Source organism: Hypanus sabinus, chromosome 10 (assembly GCF_030144855.1).
Source record: "Hypanus sabinus isolate sHypSab1 chromosome 10, sHypSab1.hap1, whole genome shotgun sequence".
In the NCBI taxonomy this organism is placed as follows: Eukaryota; Metazoa; Chordata; class Chondrichthyes; order Myliobatiformes; family Dasyatidae; genus Hypanus; species Hypanus sabinus.
This window is the reverse complement of record NC_082715.1, coordinates 133,637,503-133,652,340: the sequence shown is the minus strand read 5'-3', so window position 1 is coordinate 133,652,340 and position 14,838 is coordinate 133,637,503. Positions and strand designations below refer to the sequence as shown.

Here is a 14,838-nt window from a genome sequence, read left to right as displayed (position 1 = left end):
ACATGGAATTAGAGTTAGTGCAAGTAGGTGCTTGATAGCAGGCAGGCTAAATTACTTGTTTCAATGTTGAGTATCTCCAAGACTGTGACTTACGTCTGTGAGAATATTCTGTGACTTGAATGATCCAGTTCCCTTTTAAAAATATCCTCATTGGAGTGGTGTCAAGTGACATGACAGATGGGAAACTTTTCAACTTTTGTGGCCTCCATGTCAGGATCAAGGTCATCCCAACCTCAGAGTATTCAGCAGAGTACATTGGTGAACGAGCCTTATGCATGAAGTCACAACCAACGTAGAGGTAACCTGTGCAAATGTGAGGTTTTGCATTTTGTGGGGATAGGGTTCAAATAGACCCTTAATGGCACTGTTGTACAGAGGGATCTTGGGGTCCAAGTTTATAACTCCCTGAATGTAGCCTTGCACTTGCAAGTAGAGTGGGTGATGGAGGTGTACAGCATCTATGTCTGGATCAGTCAGGCACCAAGTACAAGGTTAAGGAAGTCATTCTCCAGCCACATAAAACTTTTTAGTTATACAAATAGGAAGGATGTGGAAAGAATAGTTGGCAGCATGGTTAGCACAACATCTTACAGTACCAGTGACCTGTTTGTAAGGAATTTGTACATTCTCCCTGTGGCAGTGTGCAGTTCCTCCCACAGTCCAAAGACGTGCTGGTTGGTAGGCTAATCAGTCTCTGTAAATTGTCCTGTGATTAGGCTGGGGTTAAACAGCTGGGTCGCTGGGCGGCACAGCACGGAGGGCCAGTAGGGCCCACTCTGTGCTGAATCTCAAAACATAAATAAAAAGACATTTACCAGGACATTGTCCGAGTTGGAGGGCATGAGTTATAGAGGAAGGGTGAGAGAAACGTCCATGGAGCATTGGAGGCTGAGGGGAGACCCGATATCAGTTTAGACTGAGTGACTAGTCAGAACCTATTTCCCTGGGTATACATGTCAAATACTGGAAGGTATGCATTTAAAGTGAGAAGGTGAAAGCTGGAAGTTTTTATTTATTGGAATTTAGTTATTTATAGAGATTAAGTGCAGATTAGGCCATTCCGACCCTTTGAGCTGAGCTGCCCAACAAACCCTGATTTAATCCTAGCCTAATGGCAGGACAATTTACAATGACCAATTAACCTGCCAACTGGTATGTCTTTGGACCATGCAACCTTTGACTATTCGAGGGAAAGAACATTTGATGATTAAGACCCATAGCAAAGCTCATGGTTTATGGAACAGAAGTGATTCTTGCCCCCTACATCTTTCTGAGATATGCATTACCCACAGTGGATGCCCATATGCCCCACTGGAACCTAGCACTATCTCAGCATAAACCTCCAAATTCACTGGCAGAATATGCAAAACAACATCTGGCCAACTTCTCTAGCCTGAAAGGCCACGCTTTCCTAAACAAAAGCCTTGGCCCAAGTTGTCAGCTTTTCATTTCATTCTATGGTTGCTGACTGACCTGCTGAGTGTTTTGTGTCTGTTAACAAGAACCCATTTTCCAGAGCAGAGAAGTCTACAACTGAAGGACTTAGACTTAAGGTGAGAGAAAGATTTGAAAGGGACCCGAGAGGCAACTTTTCCACACAGAAGCTGTGGGTGTATGGAACAAACTCCAGAAGAAGTGGTGTATAATTAGAGTTTAAAAGATATTTGGACAGGTAAAGGATTTAGAGGAATATGGATCAAAATGGGAAATGTGACTAGCTTGGATAGGAATCTCAGTCAGAGTGGGCAAGATGTGCGGAAAGGCCTGTTACCATTTCACATGAATTAATGAGTCTATAACTTGAATCCCTTTGAGGGCAGCACGCAGAAATCCAGTGTAAGTACCCACTTGGCACCACCTGCCCCACCTGTGGCAGAGATTGCAGGCCCCACAATTGGCCACTGCCCCAGTCCCCCTACACTATCCAAAAAAGGAAAAAAAAGAGAGGCTAACTACAACGAGCTAAGTAGCAGAAAAGCCGATGCCGTTTAACCCCGAGGCCGATGCCACTCAGGGTCGAAAAGGAACAGACGAGATACTTCACAGCGGGCGCTGATGTGTATTTTACTTAAACTATCAATATCATCAAATGTGAAATAACGTTTACTCGCACGGCGGTGTTGATTTTATTGAAAAAATAAAATTAGCCCTTGCGTACTGAGTGAATGAGGTGAACGATCGCTATTGTTAAAGAGAAAGAAGACAAAAGAATTAATAGTTCGGCTAAACAGTTCCTGAAATGTTGACAAACAAACTCCTTGCCTTTTGTGACCCTTAGCCAGCGAGAATATTTCTGCGAGGTGGAAGGGAATATTCCACTTTCTACCTGGTGGATGCATATTCCACAGGCGGGCAGATTAAAAATGTTCATTCCAGAACCCAGGGTGAGATTTTATTTTCAGGTGTACGATGACTTATTGTTGTCGCGTAATTCAATGAAGGACTTTCGTTCCGTTTCATTAAAACGGTGAGTTGAAAGGAACCCCAATTTCACACCACACGGCCCTTTACGTGCCTCACAGGACAGGTTTTGCCTGGGATATCTTTAAACGCGGGTGCGCGGTGAAAGATTCACCTCTGCGCCCAGACACAGGTATACTACAGAGCCTGAAGGTGCCTCCGTCGGAAGAGCACTAAAAACCGGGCAATAAATAGCTGGCGGCAGGCCGGCTCGTTTGGAAGACTTGAGCTTCATCTATCTCTTTGCTTCTGCTGTGGGATCAGCAAAGGGCTTCTGTGAACGCATTGTCCCCAGAAAGTTACAATAAACGTCTTTGCACTCTGAGCTATATCTGCTAAAAACTATTCATCAGCGTTTATGGACACTTTTCACTCTATCTCGGAGATCAAATCCAATCTGAACCACACCCAGGCTTTGTCGTCCTGCCACCGCAATCATCCCTCCATTCTGTTTTCCCTCGCTAATCAGATGAGAGGTGAGGGGGGGGGGGCCCAAGAAAAACATTCTTGCATGAGAATAGCTCCCAATCGTAGCCCCGCGATTGCCGGACCCGAGGAGTGGGAGAGGTGTTATTTCGTGACTTCTTTTATTGTTATTCTTACGAGCCATGATCAACTGAAAATGGTTGCAATCGACCGATATTCTCTGAGACCTTAAAAATATAACAAGCTGCTAAACTGCAGGACAACAATCCCCGTCCCGGTCGGAAAGCGAGAATTCGTTGGCGTCTCCATGCCTGAGCATCGAAAACACATTTTTGGTTACTAGGGTCACTAGGTGTCCACACAAACCTCTCACATCCATCCTTTTGTAAACACGTGCAAACGAATTTATAAGTGAAACGTGTTTTCTTCTCCGGCTCAGTGAATAGGCAAAGTTCAGCAGCGTCCTGTCTGAGGGCGCACAGGTAAACGGTCTCAGATACAACCCTTTGCTTTACACCGTAGTCCCACCACAGAGAGGGAGTGATCTCCCATGCTCGCCGTCAATCTTGACCGCAAGGATGGAGTGAGTTTGTGTTTAGAGAAAGATTAAGACTGGCGTAATGATAATCCGAGCATCGATTTGCATTTTGAAATAAGTGAGTCTTCACACTTTTAACTGCTCTTGTTATTCACGGGAGTAACCTGTCGAGGCAGCTTTCTCTCTGAACATTTTTTTGTGCTGCAATTGGTATCAATTGAGAAGCCGAGCGCTCGGCTTTGGGGGGGGGGGTGCGTGAGGGCTGCGGTGGGTGACAATCTCAGAGAGGGAAGTGGGGTGAATAGGGAATTTTGATAGAGAATCGGCTGGGATTTCGCTGGTAACGCCGGCGTTTTCTGACGCGTGCTGATTCTCTCCCCGGAGCTGTCTCTTTAGCACCTGATCCAGGGCCCGAGCACAGACAGATCCCACGATCAACCTATCTCCTAAAACACTTGCCGAAAGTCAATGTGGTGCCAGCTCATAAAATATTCAAGACTCTCTCCCTCGCTTTCAGCCTCCCTGAAGGAATAAAGTACAATCGAGAGCATCGTTAACAACCTGTTACTCACCTCTGGCAAAACAAGAGAAACTCCCCCCCCCCCGACTAATCAATCACACATAGTAACAAGGACTTTTAAGAAACAGCTCGTCACTTGACTTACTGCCGGCAGTACTCAACATTGCGAGGTGGGTACATTCTTATTAAGCAATTTCATTTATATGCTGTGTATCGCAAGCAGGGGAGAGCGATTAACTCCAAATATCGGTCAGACGGAGAGTTGATCTTTTGATTTGTTTTACACGCACTTACATACGATTATCAGTCACTATAGACTGAGGTAGTCGTCTCTTTGTTCCCAACGCCGCTGGGAGTCTTTACCAAATGACCTCTTGTAAATATTGTGAGTGGGTGAAATAATGTAACAGGAATGGTTATTTTTAATATGTGTATATGCCTAATTTTCTACTCACTGCGCAAAGTGCGTAGGTGCAGGAAATTAACTTGCACAATATTAAGGGAAAAAGCAGCGTAGCCTCATCTTTCTAAGAACATTTCGAAACCGTAGCTCAGTCCTGCAGATGACCAGTGAGGACATAATATTCTACCACGCGAACGCTGCCGCGAAGCCCGAGTGGCCGACCTTTCTTTTACAACATGGGATCGCTTGGGGACTGAGAGGACATGCTAAACCTGGGATCGCTGTATGCAAGGAGGAGGAAAGTTTACAAATAATTCGACTGTGAAGGAAAGACGGCAACTTGGAGTCGCTTTGCTGTTTATTCTGTGAGCAGCCACTTCCCATTAAAGCGTAAGATGGAGCTTCCCACCTTTTCTGAAATAGAGGCGTTTAACACGGGGGGGGGGGGAGAGAAAGGTTCGTTTTAGGAGTTTGAGACTTGACAGCGGGACTTTCTCAGTTTTAAGTCGAGACTGATGGGGACAGTTAAACAGAAATGTTTTATCTCACATAGAAGCCCGAGAGGCGATAACCTGGTGATTCATTAGTTGGTGACGTTCAGCTTACTGTCACTTCTGATGTATGAGTTAAAGTGAGCTAGGACTAATTTCGAAGTCTGAATATGTTTCAAACCAAGCGGATAGCTTCCGAGGGTTGTAAATATTCTACATTATTCCTTTATACAGGACTTTGCACAGTGCGTTCAACTACGTTAAAAAAAATTCAGTGTCACATTTTCCGCAGTTACACTTTTTCCGGCATTTTTAAAGTCTTTATAATCCATCGAACGTTGATAGAATCCATTTCCCTCTATCTCCATGTTCCTCTCAATGGAATAGCAAGGACAACTATTCAACTCTTTCCCGCAAAACTTTGGTATTCGCGTCTGCGTTTGCCCAATCCCACAGCGCTGCTTTAGCTACCATCCTTTATTAGTTAATGTAACTCATCCATTTTCTTTCCCGGGATAGAGTTGACTTAATTGATTTAAAAAAAAGGCGGAGAGGCGATCTGATGAAGAAGGGGTTCTCTTGCCCAGGGTGGAACAAGCTGCGTAGCTGAGTTAATGCGCTCGGGATTATGAACTATCTTTATGACAACTCGCTAAGGTATAGATGGCTGCGATTCAAGCGCTGCTAACTGGAACTAGAAGATATGGACGGTGGAGGAAAGGACTTGTTTTTGTGCTGTCCACAGCTAGGGTAGAATTAAGGGGAAATCATATGTTCTGATACAATTTGGCCATGGACAAGGCAGGTAGAATATCTGCCGAATGGTGTATAATAGCATGAATGGTGTATAAACCCATTAATACAAAACCACCATCCCAACCGGATTTAAGAGCTCGATTTACTTTCCGTTAGATTGAAGGAGACCATTGGGGCCATCGTTTCGGTTCTGTAATCTTCCCCAGGCATAGTAACGCTTATTTCGCAATGGCCACCCTCCCGTCGACAAGGGATGGAAGTTCCTATTTCAGAAAAGGACTAAGTTTGTTCATTAACCGCAGTGAACCGTGGGGGGAGGAGAAGGGGGTGCTCTGGGGTGCTTGCAGTCCGGGGACTGGTTGGGGGGGTGGGGAAGAACGTCAAGTCTCTCATTTTAGGGTGTCTCAAATGTTGGCGGAAGTTGGCCCTGGGGTCACGTGTGAGAGGTTAAACAATTACCAAGGAGGGATCCTGTCCATAATAAAACAAAGTATAACTTAAACGGTGCATGGAGTAAACTACCCCAGTGGCTGAGTAGCTCTCGGAGACACTTTAATCGTCCTGAACCGATCCAATTATTTCGTCCCAAATTCCCTGTGTGGGAGTGGGCGGACCAGAGGAGGTGAGGCATGGTTCGATCCGACCAACAGGTAAAGGCATTCAGTCTAATGAGAAAGTCCGTGTTCTGCAAACCGACACACTCGGAGTTCCGAAACGAAACCCGATTTTCAAACAAATGCTGCGGTGGTTGTTTATTTGGTAGATGATGAAATTTGTATTTCATGCAAATCTTGTACGTCGCAGGTTTGAACTACATGGGACCGCGTCCGCGTGATACCAGTCTGGGGCGACGGGCTTCGCGACCGCTCTAACTCAGGTAGGAACGCACACGGCGAGCCGCGTCATCCGGTGTGGATAGCCCGTCAAAAAAGAAATTACACACCGACTTTCCATTGCAATTGACAAAGTACCAAAGCAAATAGATCCAGGCGGTGCATTTTATTTGAATTCTTACGGTAGTATAAACATTAGTGTTTCTCCTCTGCCCTTCCTCGCGGTCCAGTTTCGAGGAATTATTCTCAGTAATAAAGGTGCTGGGGGAAGGATGGGTCTTGTGCCCGCACTGATTCTATTGGGTTTGCAAAGGGCGTGCGAGGGTCTGGGCGCTTTACAAAGACTCGGCTGGAAACCGGGAACAATCTTGGAAAAAGATATCAATTTTGTCCTCCGGGTAAGAAAGGGGTGGGGGGGGGGGGTGGTTTAAAAGGAGGGGTACTTGCACCGCTTGAAGTTTTGCATTTTAGAAATCTCTCTCTCTGCATACAGAGCGGCTGTAGGTATACAGAATTGTTCCAGAATAACTCTTGCCCCGACTGGAGGGGGTGAGATGGGGGGGGGGGGGGAGCTGAAGCCAGAAGCAGCTCGGTTAACGGCGAAGCTGCATTGCGTGTCTCCCCGTTAACCTCTTCTACGTGATCTCAATTCATCCCCCCACTATTTTCTGTTTCTATCCCGCCAGTGGTATTTTAGATCAAATCTCCCGACACTTTCGCGGTGGGCTTTGTGTAAGGCTGACACGGATCGGAAGAGATTTATCTTTCGGAGTGAGGATTTGAACTGGTGTGTAGGGGGCGGGGCGGGAGTCTGAAACTCATATTTTGGAGATGTGTTAATCTGCTGGAAGCCACGGAGAGGGCAAATTAGCGAGTCCCCTTTTAATAGAGGCTTGTAGCTGGGATGAACAATTGGCATTGGGGAAAATGAGAAAATCCGCCTGAGTCGGGCGTCAGTTTCTCTGAGGAGGGTTACCCTCCGAGGCCTTTCTTCATTTGGTGTTTTTAGAACCACACACCGTTCCCTGGCCAGTCCAAGGCAAGGTGCCAGACAGCACTGGTGAGTTCTCCGCAATGTTTGGTTTTGGTCACATCGAATGACCTGTTTGGGGAAAGTGAAGGATTTCAGCCAGAAAGGAGAAGCTCGGGTATGTATTCCCTGGAGCAGAGAGGACAGGGAGGAGATGGGGGGCGGGGGGGGGGGGCGGGTAAGAGTTTAGGGAGGGTTAATGCGATGCCATTCCCAGGTTGTGACAGGGACTTGAGCACAACTTTAGAGTAGTGAGTGACTGTGGAAGAAGCTTTTCTAACCAGTGCACCAGTATCAGCAATTCTTAAGTTGCTCTTTCAACCAAGAAAGGGGTTATATGTTAGAAAATGGGGTGCAGTGAAAAGAAGAGTGGGATAGGCACAAAGCAATGGGGAAAGAGAGGGAGGGCTACAGTATTTCTCAGCAGAGGAGCATGGGTGAGTTAGGTCCAATATCTCTCCTCCTGCCCCAAAACATTTCCAACCAAGTGGATGAGAGCAGAAGCTGAAAGCCTTCATTTGCCACGTCCATCTCAACAGCACCCTGTACTCAGCCATTTGAGGCCCTTTTCTCCAAGGCTGAACAAGACCTTAGCTAGTACTTGACCTCAGTAACTGCTTTGGTCTCGATCCCTGGCTATGTTGGCAAGCCAGTCCTCTGGAAGGGACACCATACCTTGATGTAGTCCAGCTCTTATTCGATGGCCACGTTCTGGCACTCCTACCAAAGTTAATTGAACTGGTTCAGGATTATAGAAACTGGTCCTCTATCACAGTGACTATTGAGTCCAAATGTGATTCCTTGTAACTAGATCCTTTAACTCAGGAAGTGAGACCAGGGTTGAAGGTGGCGCTTACCGCAGCTTTGGAAAGGAGTTCGCAAGGAAAACTGGCCAGAAAAGTAAAAGTCAATGGAAGTCAAACGTGGCTTCAAATGCAATATTGGCTGAGTGACCATGAGCAAAGGATGTGGTTGTCAGGAGTTTTAACATCTGGAAGTGCTACTTGGGATTTTGCTGCAGCGCCTTGCTAAGTGCTGCAAATGTAGCGAGAAATGGCCAAGTGGTTCAAATAATGAGTTGCAGAAAATACCAATGGCTAGGCCTGGTGGATAGGAAAGTGTCCAAATGGATTGCCTGGAGCAGTGTGATTGGGGTAGAGGGACATGTTAAGAGTAGAAATAACATTGATCTCTGGATTCCTGAAGAGTGCAAGTTCCTTTCTCGTCTTTGACTGTAAGAGCTGGGAAAAAATGTTAGAATTATATGCACTATTAATTAGGCCACAGCTAATACTTCTCATCGCCACACTGCAGGAAGAAAGTGGTTGCTTCAAAGAGTCTGCAGAGAAAAATTACAAAGAATTTGGTTGGTATTAGAGGAACTTGGCTGTAAGTAATTTTAGCTCAAACTGGATATAGCGAAATGAATTTCTTCAGAATAGAGGAGGCTGCTGAGGAAGGACTTAATTGTCTTTATGAGAAGAGGGAAGGAGGCTGCATAAGGTGGGTAAGATTTCAATTGACGTTAGTTAAGGTGTGTCTTGGAGAATTTGTACACAAATGAGAGCAAAGTTAGAGGGAAACTACCACAAGTGTCATGAGGGTTCGGAACCTACTACTCAATAGTTCTTGCCTTGTCTTCCTCCAGGTTTTGTGTACACTGACGCTCTGGATTAAATTTAGTAACTTGCTTACGTGCCAGTACACCACATGATTAGTTCAGAGTTTTTCGGAACAGCAATCCCATTAATGCAAATTTTGTTCCTTAAGCATGATTAAAGTCATGGGCTCAAACGTTGTCTCCAGCAAGGAGGAAAGAAGCTGAGTTCCTATGTTTTCGAGCAACAGGAGTCAGAAGGATCTGCTGCAAGTTGCAAGCTTTGCTGTGATGGTCTTAGTGCTGGCTTGCACGCAAGGTCTCCATAAGCTTTAATAATTGTAGGGAAACCTGACATTCCCAGAAAGCAGAAGAAACATGCCATGTTGGTTCACTCCAAAAATCAATGGCGTAGCCATGTTCCTCCAAATCAGGTTCAGAAACTTGTAAGATTAGTCAGCTCCATCATGGATACTAGTTTTCATAGTATCCAAGGCACCTTCAAGGAGTGGTGCCTTAGGAAGGTGGTATCCATCATTAAAGATCCCTATCTCCCAGGGCATGCCCTCTTCACACTTACCATCAGGAAAGAGGTACAGAAGCCTGAAGGCACACACTCAACAATTCAGGAACAGCTTCTTCCCCTCTGCCATCCAATTCCTAAATGGACATTGAACCCATGAACATTACTACCTTATAAGATTTCTGTGTTTTTGTGCTAATTTTAACTTAATGATTTTAAAATCCACTTCATGTAACTCAGTCTCTGTTTATCATACCGCTGCTGTAAAGTTAAAAAATTTCACGGCGTATGCTGGTGATATTAATTCTGATCTTCTGGTCCCGTTAGCTCATGTCACCCAATTACCTCAGTACTATCAGTCTAAGTCTGGAACAGTCACTGTCTTTGGAGGTAGAGAATCCCACCCTTTAACTGAATAAAAGCTTCTCTTGCATTCTGTCTCTGAGGAGTAAACCCTCATATTCTGAGACTGTGATCTCTGGCTGTTGGTGACCCAGACAATGGACCCTCCTGTCAGTGCCCATTCCAGCAGCTCCTTGCTCATTCTTCTAAATTGTAAGGAATATATAGCATATTTTACTCAATTTGTCTCATTGAAAAATCATCCCCCCCTCCTTCCTTGGTTCACTTTAATAAATCTTTGCAATTTAATGAATTCAGATCTAACGCTTTGAGTTGAGACATAGAACTCTCCAGAAGTTTTCCCAAACGCATTAAATATATTTTTTCGTAAACTTAACCCCTTTCCAATAAAGCACAACATTTGATTTTCAAATTACTTGTACATACTTGGGATTCATGCTGTTCCCTGGGCATGACTTGACAGTAACTAAATACAAGATACTTGTGCTTGCTCTCTGAATGTCAGTATTTCCCACTCCCTCCCAGTTTCAGTTTCTCCTCCCCTTATGCTTTCCCACTTTCTTGCTTGATCATGAATCTTGCCTTTATCCCTTTACAGATCAGTTGCCCGTTCTATACAGCTTACGTTCTGAACATGTTTAATAATGTCAGCATCCTTGCAAGCAGGTGGGATTAGTTTGTATGGTTAGAATGGCTATCGCGAGCTGAAGACTCTATCCTCGTACTGTATTGCCCAACGTAGCATCTTCATGAAACCAGTAGTCATCGTCTGCTGACACAAAAAAAACTGCCCACCCTCTGCCGAACGAACCCTTGTTTAATTTCTCAGCTCAATCACATAAATCCTGCAGGTAGAGTTCAGGCAGTGGTAAAGCTACCATATGCGTGCCCCACTCTCTCTGTTCTCTGTCAGCCCTTTCAGCTCAAACACAATATCTTGGCTTCACGTCAAGCAGGTTTGCTGGAGTACCAATTGGGGACGAAGACCGTAGCTGATTCTGCTCTCCGATTTGGTGCAAAGAAGCAAGTTTATCAGGAGGGCTGAGTGACTTCAGCTGGAGCCGCCTCGGTGCCGTCTCGCCAAGATTCTTCCAGAGCTGCATTAGTTTAACACACCTGCTCCAATGTCATTGAGAGTGAGCAGCAAAGCTGTTTAGAAATGCTGAGCCGTTCCTTTGAGCTTCTGTAAAACTGAATATGATCCTTGTGACTTGCAGATCATTGGCTTTAATCTGGCACAGAATGGACTGAGTCCCACTTGTGTGGCAACGGAAAGCCACCCTCACTTAATCTGCCACTCACTTTGTTATTGATCTGATTTCACAGCTTTGCTCAAATTTTGGGTGATGCAAGGCAACTATTGGGAAATTTGCAGATTCCCATTGATGCACCAGCCGATAACATTGCAGGGTTGTGTATATATTTTTGCAAAAAGTTTAACTTTTGCCATTACCTGGTTCGAGACTGACGGCAGATGATGTAATTTATTCAAGATGATGGAGAGTAGAAAGCGAATTGAATCAAAATGGAATCTGTCAGTTGCCTGGTAATCCGGGGAACACTTATTTAGCAGCACAGTTTCTCAGCCATCCCCAACACGACAAGGTTGTACTGTGCTGTGTAGTTTGGCTCATGACCTGAAATATACAGCAAAGCCCGTTACTGGCTTCGGTCCACCCTTATCACATTCCAGTTGTACACAATAAATTAATTAGTGTGCTGCTCGTACTACTAATTGCTTCCAGATAATGAAGTCAAAATCCTGCGGAGTTCTGTTGGAAGCTGTGCACGATTTGTTTTGACAGGCTCCTGACAACTTTTTTTTAACTTAGGGGAAAGTTAATTTTCTTCATTCACTGGCGTAGTTTCCCCTTTTGGTGTGGTGATGGGAGGTAGGTGGACGGAATTATACAGGTCATTATTTTCAGTCCTTTAGTCTAGCCAAGACAAACACAGTGTTAAATATTTATGGCCTTCTGTGTTACTGATACCTTTCCTCATTGTGAAGAGATGGATCTAGTTCCTGGCAACTGTTCTTAAACTGGCACATCTGCCCCCCCCCCCACCCCCCTCCCCGGCTCTTTCTCCTGCTGTCACCCTTTCTGTCACGTTAAGTTAGATAAACATTTGCTTCCCAGTAATTATTTATGGCTGAGGATACCTCTCCTTGCCAGTCATCAATGCATTACCTCGCCTGCTGTGCCGGGTGATTTGACACGTGCGTGCGGGGTGGGGGGAGAGCTTACAGCATCTTCAGCTGAGCATAGGTCAAGGGGACTGCTTAGATCAGTGGGCGGGGCCGCTGGGTTTATTTTTGGGTGAATCGATTGACATGTCTGTATAAGGCAAACAGGAGGGGGGAAAAAGTTGCCTCTCTCCCTAGTCATCCAGGTGGTTGTAAGGGGATCAGAGAGACTGAACGTTTTTATGGAGCTCTTAAGGAATGCCTGGAATTCTAGTGGTACTGATCTGTAGGAAGCTCTGACTAGCTGCATACGTGAGTTGTTTCAGGACATGCATTTCCTTTCCTCTTAAGAGAGTCTGGTATTTTTTTAATGACTCTGCACTTTAGTTTGTATCAGTAATTTCTCAGTCAACAAGTGGGAATGACTTGCCTTCCTAAATAAAAAAAAGCTGTCCAGAATTGGTTTAAGCTAATTGGTAGAAAAATTTGGAGGGAATTTGGAGAAAATAGTCTTGTTTTGGAGCATTGTGGAGGTTTGAGCTCAATGCCAGGAATCCTCACCACCTGTATAACAAATATCTAGAACGGAGCTTGAGGTACTGTGTCTGATTAATACTTGTGTGTCACATTTACGCTGTAGGTACCACGTATCCTATACTGTCCCTACGCCATAGGGTGACATGCACCTCCCCAAAAAATTAACTCGCGCGTCGTGGTGACGCAGACTGCGACAACTGTGATTGGTCCGCTTGGTAGCATTGCATTTCCGGTTGCTGCTTCTCCGCTGCGTCTGTACACCGACAGGAAATAGATGAACCAAATTGTCAAATCGACCTGGCGACGTGCAAAAATGTTTGAAATGCATTTCCTCATCCATGTCTCTCATGTAGAAACTCAGCACGGTGGCATAGAAACCCCACCGCCAACTAGCATTTTGGCACTCGCCACGCATGCTCGCTACAGCGTAGAGCCTATGCAGAAGTGAAACTCAGGCCTAAGGCATAGCCCGTACGCACGAGTATAAATGAGCCTGAAGCCAAAGATTAGTCATGAGCAGGTTTTATTTAGGCTGGTACAACCAATTGGGAACATATTGTGCCGTAAATTTCCATGATCCCATGACACATCACAGCATAGAGTTATGAGGTAAATTATTCAGTGCATATTACAACAGGCAGCAGGATGGCCCCAGGGCACCCAATAAATTATTATCCAAATGTTGTTGGGTATAGCTAATTCAGAGTAATAGGGAATGAGTCAATATTGTAATGGCTATATGGCTAGCAAATCCTTGTTGCTTAAGATCGAGTTTCTTGACTTGCGATAATCCTCGAAGCCCATTGTTAATGTTTCCTGTTGAGTAATTGGCAGAAGTGTAGCCACATCATTGGAACTGAACATCCATTCTGTATAAAATAAATCTGCTGGAATTCTTTGAGGAAATAACAGGCAGGATGGACAAAGGAGAATTAGTGGATGTTGTGTACTTGGATTTTCAGAGAGCTGTTGCACATGAGGCTGCTTAACAAGATAAGAGTCCATGTTATTACTGGAAAGGTACTAGCTTAGACAGCAGATTGCCAGGAAGCACGAGAGTGGGAATAAGCAGAGCCTTTACTGATTGGCTGTCGGTGAGTAGTGATGGTCCACAAGGTTCGTTGCTGGGACCGTTTCTCCTTGCAGTGCTTTGGTTAATGGAATTGATGGTTTTGTGCCCAAGTTTGCAGATGATACAAAGGTAAGTGGGGAGGCAGATCGGGTTGAGGACGCAGGGAGTCTAGAGGAGAATTTTGACGTATTGGGAGAATGGGCAAAAGAAGTGGAAAATGGAATGCTGTGTCAGGAAGTGTATGCCTATGAACTCTGTTAGAAGGAACAAAACTATTTTCTGACCAGCGAGAACATTTTTAAAAATTTGAGGTGCAATGCGTCTTGGGAGTCCTTGTGCAGGATTCCCTGGCGGTTCATTTGCTGGGTGAGTCAGTGGTGAGGAAGGCAAATACAATGTTGGCATTTATTTTGAGAGGACTAGAATATAAAAGCAAGGATGTAATGCTTGGGCTTCATAAGGCACTGGTGAGGCCTCACTTGGAATATTGTGAACAGTTTTGGGCCCCTTATTTAAGAAAGGATGTGCTGACATTGGAGAGGGTTCAAAGGAGGCGCAGGAGAATGATTTTGGGAGTGAAAGTCTTATCATATGGAGAGTGTTTGATGGCTGTGCTGGTTTGATTCCAGCGCTTGTTGGAATTTAGAAGAATGAGGGGGAATCTCGTTGAAATCTATCAAATGTTGAAAGGCCTAGATTGAGTGGATGTGGAGAGGATATTTCCTATCATGGAGGAGTCTAAGACCAGAGGGCACAACCTCAGAATAGAGGGACATCCATTTGGAATGGAGGAATTTCTTGAACCAGAGGGTGGAATTCATTGCCAAGGCAACTGTAGAGTCCAGGTATTTAAGAAAGGTTGATTGGTTCTTGATTAGACAGGGCCCAAAAGGTTACAGGGAGAAGGCAGAAGAATAGGGTTGAGAGGGAAAATGATTGGCCATGATGAAATAATGGAGCAGACTCGATGGGCTGAATGGCTGAATTCTGCTACTATGGCTCATGGTCTAATGACCTGAGGTGTGTTGGTATGTGCTGTCAGCTTCTAGGATTAAAGGTTTTCGTCAGTGTTGGACCGTGGAAATTATTGGGTGAAATGAGGCC

At 45.0% G+C, this 14,838-nt stretch overlaps 1 protein-coding gene across 2 annotated transcripts in view; it reads left to right on the top strand.

Annotated features, from left to right (window-relative positions):
- The first annotated feature begins 4,523 nt into the window (after positions 1-4,523).
- Positions 4,524-14,838, top strand: part of prdm1a (PR domain containing 1a, with ZNF domain) — a 106,423-nt gene continuing 96,108 nt past the window's right edge. The window contains exons 1-2 of one of the 2 annotated variants that reach the window (XM_059983022.1): positions 4,524-4,737; positions 6,399-6,471. The gene's annotated coding sequence lies outside the window, so the exon portion shown is untranslated. Of the gene's footprint in view, positions 4,738-6,040; positions 6,245-6,398; positions 6,472-14,838 lie in introns of those variants that run through there. The other variant, XM_059983023.1, reaches the window with a different exon arrangement.